At 49.4% G+C, this 19,371-nt stretch overlaps 1 protein-coding gene across 1 annotated transcript in view; it reads left to right on the top strand.

Annotated features, from left to right (window-relative positions):
• Positions 1 to 10,705: 10,705 nt before the first annotated feature.
• Positions 10,706 to 19,371, top strand: part of LOC140389984 (uncharacterized) — a 150,124-nt gene continuing 141,458 nt past the window's right edge. The window contains exon 1 of the mRNA XM_072474733.1: positions 10,706 to 10,956. The gene's annotated coding sequence lies outside the window, so the exon portion shown is untranslated. The remainder of the gene's footprint in view (positions 10,957 to 19,371) is intronic.

The raw sequence follows: 19,371 nt of genomic DNA, 5'->3' as shown, positions 1-19,371 counted from the left end.
AGTTGGTACGGACTGGTAGCTAGGAGCGCCTATCTCGTAGCGAGTGTTGACTTAAGACTTACTGGACCTTGGCGGCAGCTGAACCTGTCACTGTCAAGGGTTGGTTCGCATTGTTGAGTGACCCGGTCAAGAAGGACGATTTGAACTTGGGGGCTCAACTTTATAGTCCCCAGGGGCTTCCCGCCTTTTGGGGCGGACCCTGTACCTGGTTCCAAGTGATTGGACTTCATTCCAATCGTTTGGTTCGATTTCTCCAATACTGGAGCGGTTCCCTGATCGATGGGCGGTCTTGAGGTGTCCGTTAACCTCTTTTGTGTTGGCTCCTGCTGGTGCCGAGGAGTCTGGCTTGGCCGTGTTTATCCCAAATGTTTTGATTGTTCCCGGGGATCGCTCATTAGTATGTAGATGGCTGCTACATTACTATGCAGATGGCTGCTTGTATCGATGCTGTCTGGGCTTTTGCAGAGTTTAATACACAGTAAACTTGCACCTGCTAGTTTCTGCCTGTGTTGGCTGAATTTCCCTGCAGCCTTTGCTGTTCCCCATTTTACGTCGGGAGTTGGCCAACACAGGTGGCTACAAAGGGCATTCGCTATGAGGAGCGGTTGAATAAATTCGGTTTGTTCTCACTGGAACGACGGAGGTTGAGGGGCGACCTGATAGAGGTCTACAAAATTATGAGGGGCATAGACAGAGTGGATAGTCAGAGGCTTTTCCCCAGGGTAGAGGGGTCAATTCCTAGGGGGCATAGGTTTAAGGTGCGAGGGGCAAGGTTTAGAGTAGATGTACAAGGCAAGTTTTTTACACAGAGGGTAGTGGGTGCCTGGAACCCGCTGCCGGAGGAGGTGGTGGAAGCAGCGACGATAGTGACATTTAAGGGGCATCTTGACAAATACATGAATAGGATGGGAATAGAGGGATACGGACCCAGGAAGTGTAGAAGATTGTAGTTTAGTCGGGCAGCATGGTCGGCATGGGCTTGGAGGGCCGAAGGGCCTGTTCCTGTGCTGTACATTTCTTTGTTCTTTGTTCTTTGGGATGAAAACAAATGGGTCGAGTGGAGGTACTTGTTTGCAATGTTGGAGCAGTTCAGGATCGGGCCTAAGTTTGTGTCATGGATCAAACTGTTGTACAAGGAACCAAGGGCCAAGGGCCAATGTTCTGATGAATCGTGTTAGTTTGGGTTATTTTAGATCGCATAGGGGATCGAGGCAAGGGTGACCTATGTCCCTCTTCCTATTCACGCTGGTGATTGAGCCGTTGGCCATTCCTTTGAGTATTCCGCTAAGTGTAGATGGTTAATGAGAAGGGGAGAGGAGCATAGGGTGTCGCTATATGCCGATTTTCCTGTGTTGTACATTGTGGAACCAGTTCCCGCAATGTGGGACATAACGGGGTTGTTCAGGCAGTTTGGGGCTCTTTCCTGGTACAAATTGAATTTGGAAAAAAGCAAATGTTTTCCAGTCACTCCTCCGGGAAAGGAGGTAACTTAGGGGTACTGCCGTTTCATTTGACAAGCTCTCATTTTGGATACTTAGGGGTGCAGGTGGCTCAGTATTGGGCATGGCTCCGGAAGTCAAGTTTCACTAGTTTAGCGAGTAGGGTTGAGATGGATTTACAGGGATGGGACCGTCTCCCTCTGTCTCTTTCTGGCCGAGTGCAGTAAAGATGAATATCTTACCACAGTTTTTGTTTTTATTCCAGTACCTGCTGTTTTTTTTACCAAAGGCGATTTTGTGGGGGTGGATGTTCTGATCTCGTCGTGTATATGGGCGAGGATTTGGAAAAGGGTCTTACAGAGAAACTGGCAGGCTGGGGGTCAGGCCCGCCGAATCTGATGTACTATTACTGGGCGGTGAATGTGGAATAGGTGTTGGGCTGGTGTGGGGATCAGCAAGAGATCTGGGTCAGGATGGAGGCTAGGTAGTGTAAGTGGTCACGGCTGCTGGCATTAGTGATGGCTCCGTGCCGTTTTCTGCAGGAAAAGTCTCAGGGAATCCGGTTGTGGTGGCCACATCAAAAATATGAAGGCAATTATAGTGGGGGGAGAGTCGAAGATGACTCCGATTAGGCACAATCACATGTTTGAACTGGCTAGATTGGACGGCAGGTTTAAGGTTTGGAGGAGAATGGGGCGGCAGTAATGGGGAATTTATTCCTGGACGGGTGATCCGCGATTCTGCAGGAGTTCGCCGAGGAGTATGGTTCGCGCAGTTGCAGGCCTTCAGATACTTGCAGTTTGTAATTTTGCTGGGAGCATTTTTCCGACCTTCCTGGTGTTGCCGCCATCATCGTTGGTGGAGAGGTGCTGTGGTTGGTGGGGGCGGAAGAGGGGAGTACTTCTGGAATTTATGGGAGGATTCTGGTGGAGGACATAGCACACTGGGGAGGATTAAGGCCAGGTGAGGGAAGAACTAGGGGGAAGTGGAGAAGGGGGTGTGGTGTGAAGCACTACGGAGGGTAAATGACACCTTGTTGTGTGCGAGGCGTGGACTCATACAATTGAATGTGGTACATCGGGCACATTTAACAAGGGCTAGGATGAGTCAAGTGTTTGAGGGGATAGAGGATAGATGCGAGTGGTGTGGGAGGGAGGGCAGCAAATCACATGCATATGTTTTGGGCATGTCTCAATTTGGTGAACTTCTGGGGTTCATTCTTTGGCACTATGTAAGCGATCTTACAAATGGAATTAGAGCCTGGTACCCCAGAGGCCATTTTCGGGGTGTCAGACCGGCCAGAGCTGCAGACGGGGGCGAGGGCAGGTGTCTTAGCCTTCGTCTTGTTGATTGCTTGCAGGGGGGGTTCTGTTGGAGTGGAGGCCAGCTTCTCCACCCAGTGCTTCAGTGTGGCTCCGGGTGAGGGGGGGGTCTATTGGAGTTTTCGTATCTGAGAAAATTAAATATATGTTGAGGGGGTTCGATGGGGGGCGGGGTGCAGCTTTACATAAGATGCCAGCCATTTGTCATGTATTCCAAGGAACTGGTCACGGTCAAAAGTTAGGGGGGGTGGGATGGGGGTTGTTTGTTTTTGTGTTTTTGGGGTTGTTCATTTGTTTTGTACATTCAAAAATGTTCAATACAATATATTTTTTAAAGGAATCAGTATACCAATATATCCCTGAGGGAGGGACAAAGTGAAACTGCAGTAATCAGTATACTAATATATCGCTGAGAGAGGGACAGAGAGTAGCTGCAGTAATAGTATACCGACTTCCGGGTGCGGCTATGCAGAGCTAGGTCGCATATTCGGTAGCTCCCGCTTGGAACGGACTTTTGGGCTCTTTTACAGGGCCCCCACGGCATTTGTCTGACATTTCCCGGTGTGGGAAGAAGGCTGCAGCATTCCCCTGACAGTGTCCCCCAGGAGTGTTGTGTCTTTTGGCTACCAGACCCGGCAGAAACAGTGAAAGATTTGGCTTGAGCTGCAGCAGCAGACGAGGGCCTCTTCCAGCATGCAGGCGGGGGAAGGGCAAGCTTAAAGCTGCAATCTGGCTTGACTCTATCAAAGGTGAATTCTAGCAGCAGAGGGAACAACTGTGAAAAGATCTACCAGGGCCATTGAAGAAGCAGGGACGAGGCTTCTGGTGGCGGCCATGGAGGAGTAGGTCGCGCATTCGGCAGCTCCCGTCTGGAGCCGACTCTCAGACCTTTTTCAGGAGTTTCCATAGACTTTTGGGGGCAGACTGGTGAAGCAAACACTGCCAACTTCTATGAAACGGACCAGAAGTGTAACGGCCAAAGGAGCGGCACTGGAGCAACGGGAGAAGCGAGGGAATTAAAACAAAATGGCGGCGGCCAGGGACAAAGGGGAGCTGCATGAGTTCATCAAGCGCTGCTTCGAGGAGCAGCGTGAGGTGATGCGCAAAGAGATGTTGGCGCCTATGCTTTCGGCAATTGAAGGACTCGGGATCACGCAGAAGGCCCACGAAGCTAAGATCCAGGAGGTACAGAAAAGAGTCAGTCAGAACGAGGACGAGCTCGTGGGCCTGGCGGTGAGAGTGGAGCAGAACGAGGCGCTACACAAGAGGTGGGCAGGGAGACTCGAAGACCTGGAGAACAGGTCGAGGAGAAAGAATCTGCGAATCCTGGGTCTCCCCGAGGGAGTGGAGGGGGCTGATGCCGGGGCATACGCGAGCACGATGCTCGAGGCGATGATGGGCACGAAGGCCCCTTCGAGGCCGCTGGAGTTGGACGGGGCACATCGGGTGCTGGCGAAGAAGCCCCAGGCAAATGAGCCGCCAAGGGCGATGGTGGTGAGGTTCCACCGGTTCTCGGACAGAGAGTGGATCCTGAGATCATAGAATCATAGAAGTTTACAGCATGGAAACAGGCCCTTCGGCCCAACCAGTCCATGCAGCCCAGTTTTTACCATTAGGCTAGTCTCAGTTGCCCGCAACAATGCAGAGATCCGAATATACCCGGACTGGAGCACGGAGGTTGCAAAGCGGAGAGCGGGTTTAAACCGGGCCAAAGCGGCGTTGTACCGGAAAGAAGTGAAATTCGGAATGCAGCAGCCAGCGCGACTGTGGGTCACATACAAGGGCCAACACTATTACTTCGAAACGCCTGAAGAGGCGTGGACCTTTGTACAAGCCGAAAAGTTGGACTCTAACTGAGGGTTTGTGAGGGTAGGGGGGATGTTTGAGGTTTGATGTGTGATGTTTGTTGTATATAGGGGGTCAATCACGCGCAGGAAATGTTACATGGGCTGGGGGAGAGAGACAAGGCCGCGACAGGAGCTGTGCCAGAGGGGGCGCAGCGGGCTTTGGAAAGTGCGGGGTTTTTTCCCGCGCGCGGAAGAAAGGCGGGAAGGGGAACGAAGGAATGCATATGGATTGGGAGACTCCCACGCGGGGAGGTCAGTGGGACGGTGGGGGAAGCCGGGTTCAGCAGGCGTCAGCTGACTTACGGGAGTGACATGGCGGGAGCAAAAAAGCTAGACAGGGGTCTAGCGGGGGGGAGGGGAGGGGGGGGGAAGGGGGGGGGGGGGGGAAGGGTTGCTGCTGCACTGGCCAAAAGGGAATGGGACACAGAAGAGGTGGTCGGGCCGGGGGTCCCCCCTCTGGGGGACTGGAGGGTGAGGGAGGCGTGGACACGAGACTGGCCCAGAAAAGGAGATGGCTAGTCGGTGGGGTGTGGGGGGGGGGGCGGGGGGGGGGGGTGAGAGCCCCTCCAATCCGGCTGATAACGTGGAATGTGAGGGGCCTGAATGGGCCGGTGAAGAGGGCTCGAGTGTTCGCGCACTTAAAGGGACTGAAGGCGGACGTGGCCATGCTCCAAGAGACACATCGGAAGGTGGCGGACCAGGTCAGGTTAAGAAAGGGATGGGTAGGACAGGTATACCACTCGGGACTGGACGCGAAGAATAGAGTGGTGGCAATATTGGTGGGAAAGCGGGTGTCATTTGAGGCCAAGACTATTGTAGCGGACAATGGAGGGCGAGATGTAATGGTGAGCGGTAGGCTGCAAGGGACGTGGTTGGTGTTGGTAAACGTATACGCCCCGAACTGGGATGATCCAGGATTCATGAAGCGCATGTTGGGGCGCATTCCGGACCTGGAGATAGGAGGCCTGATAATGGGAGGGGACTTCAATACAGTGTTGGAGCCAGCACTGCACCGCTCCAAATCAAAGACTGGAAAGAGGCCGGCGGCGGCCAAAGTACTTAGGGGGTTTATGGATCAGATGGGGGGAGTGGTTTGCAAGGCCGCAGGCCAGGGAATTTTCTTTCTTCTCCCATGTACACAAAGCCTACTCCCGGATAGATTTCTTTGTTCTGGGTAGGGCGCTCATCCCGAGGGTGGAGGGGACGGAGTATTCGGCTATAGCCGTTTCGGACCATGCCCCGCACTGGGTGGAACTGGAGCTGGGAGAGGAGAGGGACCAACGCCCGTTGTGGCGGCTGGATGTGGGACTGCTGGCGGACGAGGTGATGTGTGGGAAGGTGAGGGGGTGTATCGAAAGGTACTTGGAGGCCAACGACCACGGGGAGGTGCGGGTGGGGGTGGTATGGGAGGCGTTGAAGGCGATGATCAGGGGAGAGCTAATTTCCATTAGGGCTCATAGGGAGAAGACAGAGGGTATGGAAAGGGAGAGGTTAGTGGGGGAGATTTTGAGAGTGGACAGGAGATACGCAGAGGCTCCGGAGGAAAGATTACTTGGGGAAAGACGACGGCTCCAGGCGGAGTTTGACCTGCTGACCACAGGGAAGGCAGAGGCACAGTGGAGGAAAGCACAGGGGGCGACCTACGAGTATGGGGAAAAGGCTAGTCGGATGCTGGCACACTAGCTCCGTAAGAGGATGGCAGCGAGGGAAATAGGGGGAGTCAAAGATGGAAGGGGAGCCACGGTTCGGAGTGCAACGAAAATAAACGAGGTATTCAAGGCCTTTTATGAAGAGCTGTACAGATCCCAGCCCCCAGCGGGGGAAGAGGGGATGAGATGATTCCTAGATCAGCTGAGATTCCCGAGGGTGGAGGAGCAAGAGGTGGCTGGTTTGGGGGCACCAATTGGGTTGGAGGAGCAAGGGTTTGGGGAGCATGCAGGCGGGGAAGCCCCGGGACCGGACGGATTCCTGGTGGAATTCTACAGGAAGTACGCAGACCTGTTGGCCCCGCTACTGGTGAGGACCTTTAATGAGGCAAGAGAGGAGGGGACCCTGCCCCCGACAATGTCGGAAGCGACAATTTCTTTGATCCTAAAGCGGGACAAGGACCCACTGCAATGTGGATCGTACAGGCCGATCTCGCTCCTCAATGTGGATGCAAAGTTGCTGGCAAAAGTGCTGGCCACGAGGATCGAGGACTGTGTCCCGGGGGTAATCCACGAGGATCAGAAGGGAATTGTAAAGGGCAGGCAACTAAACACCAATATGCGGCGGCTCTTAAACGTGAGAATGATGCCATCGGAGGAGGGAGAGGCGGAGATAGTGGCAGCTATGGACGCGGAGAAGGCCTTTGACCGAGTAGAGTGGGAGTACCTCTGGGAGGTGCTGCGTAGGTTTGGGTTCGGGGTAGGGTTTATCAATTGGGTTAAGCTCCTTTACAGAGCCCCGATGGCGAGTGTAGTGACGAACCGGCAGAGGTCGGAGTACTTTCGACTGTACCGAGGGACGAGGCAGGGGTGCCCCCTGTCCCCCCTGTTGTTCGCATTGGCGATCGAACCATTGGCCATGTCATTGAGGGAGTCTAATAAATGGAGGGGGGGTGGTCCAAGGGGGAGAAGAGCATCGGGTGTCGCTATATGCGGATGACCTGTTGCTGTACGTGGCGGATCCAATGGAGGGGATGGTGGAGGTCATGCAGACTCTAAGGGAGTTTGGGGAGTTTTCGGGCTATAAGCTCAATGTAGGGAAGAGTGAGCTCTTTGTATTACAGGCGGGGGACCAATAAAGAGGGATAGGGGACCTACCGCTGAGGAGGGCGGAGGGGAGCTTTCAGTATCTGGGGATCCAGATAGCCAGGAGTTGGGGGACCCTACATAAACTGAATCTGACGAGGTTGGTGGAGCAAATGGAGGAGGATTTCAAAAGATGGGACACGTTACCGCTCTCGCTGGCGGGTAGAGTGCAGTCGGTCAAAATGGTGGTCCTTCCGAGGTTTCTGTTTGTGTTTCAGTGCCTTCCCATCGTGATCACTAAGGATTTTTTTAAGAGAGTAGGCAGGAGTATTACGGGGTTTGTGTGGGCGAATAAGACCCCAAGAGTAAGGAGAGGGTTCCTGGAATGCAGTAGGGACCGAGGAGGGTTGGCGCTGCCAAACCTGGGGAGCTACTACTGGGCAGCAAATGTGGCGATGATCCGCAAGTGGGTTATGGAGGGAGAGGGGGCGGCATGGAAGAGGATGGAGATGGAGTCCTGTAAAGGAACGAGCCTGGGGGCGTTGGTGACGGCACCGCTGCCGCTCTCGCCGACAAAGTATACCACGAGCCCGGTGGTGGCCGCAACGCGAAGGATCTGGGGCCAGTGGAGACGGCACCGGGGTGCAATGGGAGCATCAGTGTGGTCCCCGATCAGGGGTAACCACCGGTTTGTCCCGGGGAAGATGGACGGGGGGTTCCAGAGCTGGCATCGGGCAGGGATTGGAAGAATGGGGGACCTGTTCATCGACGGGACGTTTGCGAGCCTAGGGGCACTGGAGGAGAAGTTCGAGTTACCCCCAGGAAATTCCTTTAGATATATGCAGGTGAGGGCTTTTGTGAGGCGACAGGTGAGGGAATTCCCGTTGCTCCCGGCACAAGAAGTTCAAGATAGGGTGATCTCGGGTGTATGGGTCGGGGAGGGCAAGGTGTCGGAACTACACCAGGGGTTGAAAGAAGAGGGAGAAGCGCTGGTAGAAGAGTTGAAGGATAAATGGGAGGAGGAGCTGGGAGAGGAGATCGAAGAAGGTCTGTGGGCTGATGCCCTAGGTAGGGTTAATTCCTCCTCCTCGAGTGCCAGGCTCAGCCTGATACAATTTAAGGTGGTCCACAGAGCGCACTTGACGGGGGCGAGGTTGAGTAGGTTCTTTGGGGTAGAGGACAGATGTGGAAGGTGCTCAGGGAGCCTGGCGAACCATGTCCATATGTTTTGGTCATGCCCGGCACTGGAGGGGTTCTGGAGAGGAGTGGCGGGAGCAATATCTCAGGTGGTGAAAGTCCGGGTCAAGCCAAGCTGGGGGCTAGCAATATTTGGAGTAGCGGACGAACCGGGAGCGCAGGAAGTGAAAGAGGCCGGCATTCTGGCCTTTGCGTCCCTAGTAGCCCGGCGAAGGATCTTGCTAATGTGGAACGAGCGAAGCCCCCCAGCCTGGAGGCCTGGATAAATGATATGGCTGGGTTCATAAAGTTGGAGAGGATTAAGTTCGCCTTGAGAGGGTCTGCGCAGGGGTTCTACAGGCGGTGGCAACCGTTCCTAGACTATCTCGCGGAGCGTTAGAGGAAGGTCGGTCAGCAGCAGCTGCAACATTGGTGGGGGGGGGGTGGGGGGGACGTCCTGGGAGGGGGGGGTGGGGGGGAGGGGGGACTGCCTGGGAGGGTGGATGAGCAAGAGATAACATGAAGGGTTGGGGGAAACTGGCACGTACGGGTGAGGGCCAGTGTACAAAGCTGTGTAAATATATCATTTTGCCATGTATATATCTTGCTCTGCGCAATTTCTCGTTTTTTTTTGTTACGGCGGGGGGTGGGGGGGGGGGGGGGTTATTGTTTGTAAGGAAGAAAAATTGTGTTAAAAAACTTTAATAAATATATATATTTTAAAAAAGTAATAGTATACCAATATGTCCCTGAGGGTGGGACAGAGCGAAACTGCAGTAATCAGTAGACCAATACCTCCCTGAAGGGGGTACAGCGAGACTACATGCAGAAACCTATGCTGATTTTACACTGGATGGAATTTCTGATGTTTCCATTAGTTGGTACGGCATGACTCAATGCGAGAATGACTCACTTGGGAAGCAGAGCCTTCCATATATCAGATGTTGCACAAACTGAATTTAATTTAATGCTGAGCAAATTTTTGAGAGTAAGTCATGTTAAATTTAAATTCAGAAAGTAAAGCACTTTCTGTTTGATTGGTGTAAAAAAATTACTTCGTAGGCTGTGTGCTGGCCTGATGCCTGGAGGTTGCCATTGTTCCTCGTGGTGACACTTGATGTGTGCTGCTCTTTCGTTTCTAACGGCAGTTAGGGGCCGTCTCCAAATTCCATAATGAAGCGTAGAAGACGCCAATTGAAATTTTACTGGTTTCTATGCAAGTTGCGTTGCACTGATACATGTGAACACTATCGGAGTCAGAGTTTGAAAGAGGTGTGTTCTCGTGGTCAGTGTTAAGTACTTCCAGGCGAGATATAGCTTTGCTTAGCCATATCCTATCAATCATTCCCCTAACAGTCTCAGGTGGGGTTTGATTTAGAGCAAATCAGTCCCTTAAAACACTCCCAAGTAAGGTACAGCACAGATTAGATACACAATAAAAGTTCTGCACGACAAACACTCACAGGTCAGGTACATCATGGAAACATTTCTAACTTGATGTCAGAATTTTAAAAAATTATTTAGAAAAGTAAGAAACAGTTTAAATGAAAATTTGAATGAGCGAATTTAATAAGAAAATAGCAGGCCACGGTACACTGTCCCATCAAACATTCCCAATCTGGATACAGTATGGGTTAGGTACAGAGTAAAGCACGTTCCACACCGTCTGATCAAACATTCCCAATCTGGGTACAGAATAAAGCTCCCTCGACATTCAAACATTCTCAGAGTAAGTAATGTGTGGATGAATTACGAAGTGAAGCACCCTCTACACTCCCCCATCAAACATTCCCAGACTTGGTACACTGTGAGTTAAATACAAAGTGAAGCTCCCTTCTACACTCCCCCATCAAACATTCCCTGACTGGGAATTGTGTGGGTTAAATACAAAGTGAAACTCCCTCGACACTGCCCCATCAAACATTCTCAGACTTGGTACACTGTGGGTTAATTACAAAGTGAAGCCCCTTCTACACTCCCCCATCAAACATTACCTGACTGGGTATTGTGTGGGTTAAATACAAAGTAAAACTCCCTCTACATTGTCCCATCAAACATTTCCAGAGTGGGTTAAATGAGTGAAGTTCCCTCACTGGCCCATCAAATACTCCCAGTACACTGCAGTTAGGCAATGATTAACAAGAGTTCACAGTAAAAAGCTGTGAGGGGAAGGCAGGCTAAATTGTCCTTTCTTTCAAGGAAAGTAAATAAAGGAACGGATGTTTCTCTACGTTTGTGCCTCTGAAAGAAAGGTAGAAACTTTGCACATGCTCCCTATAAGGCAGCAAATGATTTCCTGTTAAATGTGATGTCCACACCCGTAAACCGAAACTAAGTGTTTGAAATTTAAGCAGTTTGAATTCACGCTGCAAAGCTCAGAGGTGACTTTTTCAAAGCCTCAGTACAGCTGTCACCACCAAGACCACCACCAGTACACAAGGTAGGTTTTAGTTTCTGAGTCAGTTCCAGTTTGAAGAGCTGAATGGGTTCCATTTTACAGCTTTATTTACACTGCAGTCTAATGCTGGGCCATATAAGTAGTGATAGGGTATTAGAATAGTGAATCAATGTTACAATGTTACGGTTACTTTTAAGAGTACTGTGTGAAGTTTTATATGTGCTGCTTATCAGGGGTAAGAGACAGCAGTCAGAGGATAATTCCAGGGAGGATAGAAATGGACTAGATTGTTTATTGGCTCAGGAAGACCAAGAACATAGAACATACAGTGCAGAAGGAGGCAATTCGGCCCATCGAGTCTGCACCGACCCACTAAAGCTGTCACTTCCACCCTATCCCCGTAACCCAATAACCCCTCCTGAAGAAGAAAGGGATTAAGGGTTATGATGTTCGGGCCGGAAAGTGGAGTGGAGTCCACAAAAGATCAGCCATGATCTCATTGAATGGCAGAGCAGGCTCGAGGGGCCAGATGGCCTACTCCTGCTCCTAGTTCTTATGTTCTTATGTTCTAACCTTTTTACTCACTAAGGGCAATTTAGCGTGTCCAATCCACCTAACCTGCACGTCTTTAGACTGTGGGAGGAAACCGGAACACACGGAGGAAACACACGCAGACACGGGGAGAACGTGCAGACTCCACACAGACAGTGGCCCAGATGGGAATCAAACCTGGGACCCTGGCGCTGTGAAGTTACAGTGCTATCCACTTATGCTAACGTGCTGCCTTCTCCTCACCATTAGCATCCTTTGCCTCATCATTAGCATCCTTCCATCTACAAATGGGATGAACATGGCAGTAAATCCTTCAGGGACAGATTAGCGCTCCGGTTTCCTCCAACAGTCCAAAAGATGGGTGCATTTGGTGGCTTGGCAATGCTAAATTGTCCCTTAATGTCCAGGGAGGTGCAGGTTAGGTTATGGGATTACGGGGATAGGGCACTCCTAAATTTGCTCATTCAAAGGGTCAGTGCAGACTCGATAGGCCGAACGGTCTCCTTCTGCACTGTAGGGTTTCTATGATTCTAGAATACGGTCACTTTTACTGTTGGCTGAAGAGACCAATCCATGAGATGCTGGTTCTACCACAAGTGCCACATATCAGGTGGTTTATCAGTTGTTATCATGGGTTTTCGGTGTTTGCAATTATTGCCAAGTGGCTGTACAAGCCATTGGTTGTCATGGTAGCACCCACATCACTGGCCTACAGATGATGAGCGAGACCTTCCGGTTGTTCATACCGCCGGTATCGTTCGGTCCCACGGACGGCATTCCCTCACCACGGGTTTGCCGGTGATGTACGGTGGATTCAATGGCAAATCTCATTGACAGCAGCGGGACCAGAAGATCCAGCCGCCGGCCAACAGTGGGCGCCTCCCACCGCAGAGAAACATGCCATGGGGAGTCCAGGGAACCTCACCCAATGTCACCATTTCCCTCTGTCATTGGTTCGTGCCTCCTAGGGTAAAAAGTGATGTTTAGAGCTTTCATGTCCCGCTTGCAAACATTCATGAAGCAGAACGTTGGGCTTCCTGCTGGTCGTCTGGCTCTGGTTAGCTGGCCACACAACAATCCTTGGAAATGCATCCATTTTCCATCCTGCAGAAATACCTGAGCCAGCAAAGTCTTGTGCTAGACTACTTGGAAGACTTGCCTTTGAAAGGCAAAGTCAGAATCGGGATTTTGTCCTTCCATGGTGGGCATGCGTCGTAAACAGCGAAGATAAAATTTGTTGAGCTTCCCTTCTTGTTAGATGTAAGTTGTTTAGGCTTTACAGTCGCAAGCTGCTCAGAACAGCACATAAACCAACAACTTGTTGAGAGTCAGCTCCCGATCTTTGCCTTCCCTGTAGCTATGGAAGGTCTTTACCTGCATTAGACTGAAAGCAAAGATAAAAATACAGCACATCCTGAGCAGAGAGCTCCTCCATGCTGATGGTGCTGCTGCTGCATTTGTTGCTTATACAGAAACTGAGCTACAAAGATTCATGATTGTCTCTGTGGGTGGAATCCTTCGGCCACGCCCACTGTTTTTGAAAACTCACCACTATTCTTAGAATCCCCTATACCAAAAAGGGCCGACATTCTAAATGGTGATCAGGGATTCTCACTCCCCTACTCCGATGCAAGCTTCAGTGGGTGCTATTCAGGTCAAACTATGTTTTCAAGTTATCCCCCGGTATAACCTATACATTCACCAAATAAATTTACCTACTTACCCCTCAGTAGCATTGATCCTGGGTCCTGCATTGCTAAGTAAGTAAAGTAGACTTTGGAATAACCACTATTTCAGGTTAAATTAAATTATTTTATTATTATATTTTTTCTTTTAAAAGCTGCAATTACTGTCTTTACAGAAAGGTAACAACATCTTGCTTCTGGATCCTTCTGGTTGGTTGAAGGGACCTTCAGGCCCAACTTGACAATCAATCTTCTTTAAAGTCTGGTCTTCTTTAGATGTATTTGCTGGTTAGCTCGGTTGCTGTGTCCTGTCTTTCCCATGTACCGAGCTATGAGAGCTGACTCTGCTGGCTATCTTTGAGCTGACTCTGAGCTGAACCTGCCTACTCTTTAAATTCTAGTCTTCCTTAGATGTATTAGCTATTTTAGCTTGGCTGCTTTGCCCTGTACCTTTCCCATGGCCGAGCTGACTGTAATCTGACTCTGCTTCTCCCCCCTCTCTCTCTCTGAGTTCTGGTTCTTGTTCTGGTAGTTCCTGCCCTGGTCTCTTGGTTTATATTCTCTTTCTAACAGTTATTAAGTTTTTATGACGTTATTGTAAAGTAACATTTTTCACTTTGATTGTAAAAAGTATCTTTGATCTAAACTTTCTAATCCAACTAAGTATTCATTTTGACATGACTTCATCTCATTGATCTGATTACATTGTTTCCTTTGTGATGTTCAAAATGCTTTGGTTTCAAGAGGTGTTACTTTTGGTTTGGTTCCTCCCATTTCTATAGTTTTATTTTCCAATTGTGTCCTCAGCTCATAATTTTGACTTTGATTTTGGCCTTGAATTATGTTTCTCGTAGACTGATAGTCTCCAGTTCTCTTTAATTTACCTGGTATTAGCAAATGTTCACACCTAGAATTATCACCAAATTCAACTGAACCTCATCCATTATTTTCCAGATCCTTACTAAGTTAGTTACTTTCAATGAAGGTGTGAGCCATTGTTTTTGGCTTTATTCAAAATCCTGTTTGTCTTGTTTGCTAAACCTGCTTGACCAAGGATATCTGCATTTTACAATCCTTCCCTGGCAGCTGCTGCTAACCCTTTGTGGGATCTTGCCCTGTATCCTCTCATGTTTCTCTCAGACCAGATATTGCCAGACTTCCATGTTTCAAATGACACATCTTTCCATATTTTCAATAACACCGCTTGCCGACCGGAAATTTCCTAAGCTATTTCCCGATTCACAATTCCCTCGATAGTTTTGACACAATCTAACACAATCTAACGAGTTTACCTTATATCCCTGTTAGTACGCATGCAGGTTAGTACACACTTCCGAAATTTGGTGATTTGGTCGATATGGGCTTGCATTTGTGGTTCTTTCTCTTTCACGCAATTGGATTTCAAAGTTTGTGGGTTCTCTCGGAGTGACAAATCACTTCTAATTCGAGTCCCGTCAGATGTCGCCAATAATGTTGCCAATCGGCACCGATAATGTTGCCAATTAATACTGATGCTCTTTAGAGTCGCCAGGTATCAAATGATACCAACACAAGGCTTTACTCCGCGGATATTGATCAAAGGACCAGACAACCAGTTAGTCAGTTCAAGTTCAAAGATGGTTTATTTACACACAAGGATTACTTCGACATGCAACACAAAACACTACAAGTTAAACTACACCTCACAACTACAATAATTTATACTTAACTTCAGGGCAACTGGCTCTATGCAGATGGACAAGGCCTTTTACCGGATCTTGCGTGGCTGGGTGAAATAAGTGGCTCTGTTTTTGCTGAGCTCATCCATCTGGTAGCGATCGTTGGTCTTAAACTTGTCTGCCTGTTCCTTACGCTGCACTTGGGTTGGCATAGGCCGGATCCAAGAGAGACCGAGCACATGGCTGTGTCTCTTCTTATCCCTCTGGGATTTTGCACTCTTTGGACCGGTCCTTAACTTGGACCCAATAATTCAACAGGCTTCGATCACTGCCTTCGATTTTGGCCAATAAAGGGGCGGGTGTCTTGATGGCTGGGCGTGTCCATAGTGGTCATCGACCTTGGCTGTTTGGGCTCCCTGAGTAAAGGGAGTGGCGCCACTTAGCCTGTATCTGTATTGGTTACCTGAGTACAGTTCTTTTGTTCTGGGGAAATGGGCCATTAGAATGTAAACGAGCGGGTGTTTCGATCGCGTCTAGCTATCTGGGTTGCAAATACACACACAAGCTCTGAGTCTGTTTTTGAGTCCTGGGTTGGCCATAATTCCCATGGCCCTTTGCAGGTGGCCATCTGAGATGGCTACAACGGCACCCCGGTTAGATAGTGGGCCTTAGCTGAGAATGTGCAACCAAGGCCACATATAGCCCCGTTTTCCATACTGCGGAGCCCCGCTCGCCGGAACCCCTCAGCTAGACATCAGGATTCCATTGCGAATTGGCGTCCCGATTTCCTCTAAAGTGACCCCGATCCCCCAAAGCCCCAGCACACTGTGGGAGGGTCTCTTTCCCTCCACCCGCCCCCAACACCCACACACATCCCAACACCCGTGCTGGGCACCCTCGGCCTGATCACCACCATGCAAAACATACAAGCTTGGCACCTTGGCAGTGCCAATCTGGCACCCAGATGGCAGTTAGGGTGCCAGGTTGGCACTGCCAAGATGTCCAGGTGGCATTGGCAATGCCAGGGTACCACCCTACCCAGAGGGCATGCACCTGGGGGCCTTGATCTCCTGGAAGACCCCATGAGTGGTGTTCCGTCTAGTCCCGGTTTGTGGAGACCAATACTGTATGGCACTTCCCTGAGTTTGCCAAGGCAAAGGGGTTGGATCCCAACGCCTTGGGTACCTCAGGAAACTACACCTTAAAGTGAGATCCGCTTTAATATGCAGATTTGCGTAAAGGTGCTCCCACCCACAATATGCGGGATTTACGGTTGGATCCAGGAGTGGGGTCCCCAGCTTCAACGGCCACACTGCGCCACAGCACGCTGCTTTTTGGGCGCAATTAGACATGCATGTGACAAAAGAACATCTGTGGGTATGGGTGACTTTAATCTGCTTACAGATTGGGTGAGTCAAATTATCACAGTACAATAGCGGAGCAATTTCTGGAGTGTATATGGGATGGTTTTCTAGGCCAATATGTTGAGGAACCAACAAGGGAATAGGCCATCTTGGACTAGGTATTGTGTAATTAGAAAGGATTAGTTGTCAATCCAGTTATGAGAGAACTCTTGGGGATGAGTGACCACAATATGATAGAATTGTTTATCAATCATAGGATCATAGAATTTACAGTGCAGAAGGAAGCTATTCAGCCCATCGTTTCTGCATCGGCCCTTGGAAAGAGCACCCTACCCAAGCCCACACTATCACTCTATCCCCGTAATCCAGTAACCCCACACAACCTTTTTGGACACTAAGGGCAATTCAGCATGGCCAATCCACCTAACCTGCACATCTTTGGACTGTGGGAGGAAACCGGAGCACCCGGAAGAAACCCACGCAGACACGGGGAAAACATGCAGACTCCGCGCAGACAGTGACACAAGCTGGGAATCGAACCTGGGACCCTGGAGCTGTGAAGCAACTGTGCAAACCACTGTGCTACCATGCTGCCCACGGTCAAGGTGGATAGTGAGGGAGTTGATACTGAGACCAGGATCCTGAATCTGAATAAAGGTAACTGTGATGGTATGAGACATGAGTTGGCAAGGTGGACTGCCAAACATTACTGAAAGGATGGATAGTAGTCAGGCAATGGCAGGCATTCAAGGAACAAATAGGTGAACCCCAAAAGCTGTTTATTCTTATCTGGCACAAGAGTAATACAAAGGGAACTGTGTCCAAGCCATAACTTACAAGGGAAATTAGAGATAGTATTAGATTCAAAGAAGAACCATACAAATTAGCAAGGAAAAGCAATAGACCTGAGGATTGGGAACAGTTTAAAATTAAGCCAACTTGGACCGAGGGATTGATTAAGCACAGTGGTTTGCTCAGTTGCTTCACAGCTCCAGGGTCCCAGGTTCGATTCCCAACTTGCGTCACTGTCTGCGCGGAGTCTGCACGTTCGCCCCGTGTCTGCGTGGGTTTCCTCCGGGTGCTCCGGTTTCCTCCCACAGTCCAAAGATGTGCAGGTTAGGTGGATTAGCCATGCTAAATTGCCCTTAGTGTCCAAAAAGGTTAGATGGGGTTACCGGGTTATGGGGATAGGGTGGAGGTGTGGGTTTAGGTAGGATGATCTTTCCATGCAAAAGAGAAAGTGCTGGGAAATCTCAGCAGGGAGAGAAAAGAGCTAACGTTTTGAGTCTGCCATGTGAGAGTACCTTTAAGAAATGGGTGTTTATAAATGGCTGTGTATATAAATATCTGTAGTGAGAGTACCTTTAAGAAATGGGTGTTTACTACTGCAGTGATGTCAGAGAGTGGGTGGAGCTGGGCTGTCTGTCAGCCATTTATTTTCTTTTTAGGCTGTTTGCTGCAGGGTGTGTTTTAGTTTTGTTTTCAGTGTTGGAGCTGAAGCCAGACAGAGCAGGTGTAATGTTGATCTCTCTGCCATGAAAAGACTATCTCCTGATCATTTGGTGAATTCAGAATTATAAATGTTCTCAGTAGTGAATGTAAACCTAATGTGCTTCTGTTAAAAGGTGTTTCCTTTGTTTTCTGGATGTTGTTTGGGAAGTTATTAAGGATTACTTAGTGTTGTATTCTTTAGGGGTTGTATTTGAATTGGTGGTTGCTAAGATGTTCACTGTATGTTTTAAAAAGGTTAACGTGAGTTCATAGAATAAATATTGTTTTGCTTTAAATAATACTTTTCCATTTCTGCTGTACCACATCTGTAGAGTGGGCCGTGTGCTCCCCATACCACAATCTATTAAAAGTTGTGGGTCAGGTGAACTCCATGATACACTTTGGGGTTCTCTAACAGACAGAGAAAGTGGGAAATCTTTATACTGTGGAGTGAGAATGAAAAATGAGTTACAGCGGGTTTCTGTGGCTCTGACTCATCTTTCATTATCACTCGACAGTATAAAGATTTCCCACTTTCTCTGTCTCTGTCGATGTCTATATATTCCTTGTAGTTTAGAAGAGTGAGAGGGGATCTCATAGAAACTTATAAAATTGTAACTGGATTAGACAGGATAGATTCAGAAAGCATGGTCCCAATGTTGGGGGTGTCCAGAACTAGGGGTCATAGTTGAAGGATAAGGGGTAAACCTTTTAGGACGGAGGTGAGGAGAAATGTCTTCACCCAGAGAGTGGTGAATCTGTTGAATTCGCTACCACAGAAAGTAGTTGAGGCCAGACTGTTGTGTGATTTCAAGAAGGAATAGCTCCTGGGACTAAAGGGATCAAGGGAGATGGTGGTGGTGGTGGTGGGGGGGAGGGGGGGGGGGGGGGGGGAAGAGAGAGAGAGAGAGAGAGAGAGAGAGAGAGAGAGAGAGGCAGGTTCAGGGTATTGAACTTGATGATCAGCCATGATCATAATGAATGATGGATCAGGCACGAAGGTCCGAATGGCTTCCTCCTTCTTCTGTTTTCTATGTATGATTCCAGGTAGACTCTTTCCACTTCTATGCCTGATTTCGGTGGGAGTTGCAAGCAAGATATAGGACCCAGTTGACATTTTTCACATAATGAAAACAAGAGTGCGCAGTGGGCATTCTGCTCCCTTGTCGGGGTGGTTTACTCGTTAACCCTGAATGACATTTCTGGTGACAGCTGAACAGAGCCCAAATTATTCTTTTGGTGGAATTATTTGGTACGAGGGGCTGGTTTGGCACAGTGGGCTAAACAGCTGGCTTGTAATGCACAACGAGGCCAGCAGCGCGGGCTCAATTCCCGTACCAATCTCCCCGAACAGGCGCCGGAATGTGGCGACTAGGGGCTTCTCACAGTAACTTCATTGAAGCCTACTTGTGACAATAAGCAATTATTATTAATAGTATTATTAAATATTGGGCCAGGATGAGCAGGCGTGTTCTTTAAGGCTCTAGTAAAGTATTTCAGGACACTTCTAGCTCCCAGGGATTGATTAACTCACCCTCCACCACCCTCTTGGGATCGGTCCTTGTTTGGTGACCATAACTTGTCAGAATAGTCCACACAAGGCCTGAACCCTAGGTTAACCCTAGGTTCTAGAGTCCAAACATCAACTTAATGCGGGCAGCCAGGCCTTTCACCCAACCTCATGCCCATTTTGGGAGGAGAGCGAAG

This window comes from Scyliorhinus torazame, chromosome 14, assembly GCF_047496885.1.
Source record: "Scyliorhinus torazame isolate Kashiwa2021f chromosome 14, sScyTor2.1, whole genome shotgun sequence".
Lineage (NCBI taxonomy): Eukaryota > Metazoa > Chordata > Chondrichthyes > Carcharhiniformes > Scyliorhinidae > Scyliorhinus > Scyliorhinus torazame.
This window is presented reverse-complemented; position numbering and strand designations above follow the sequence as displayed.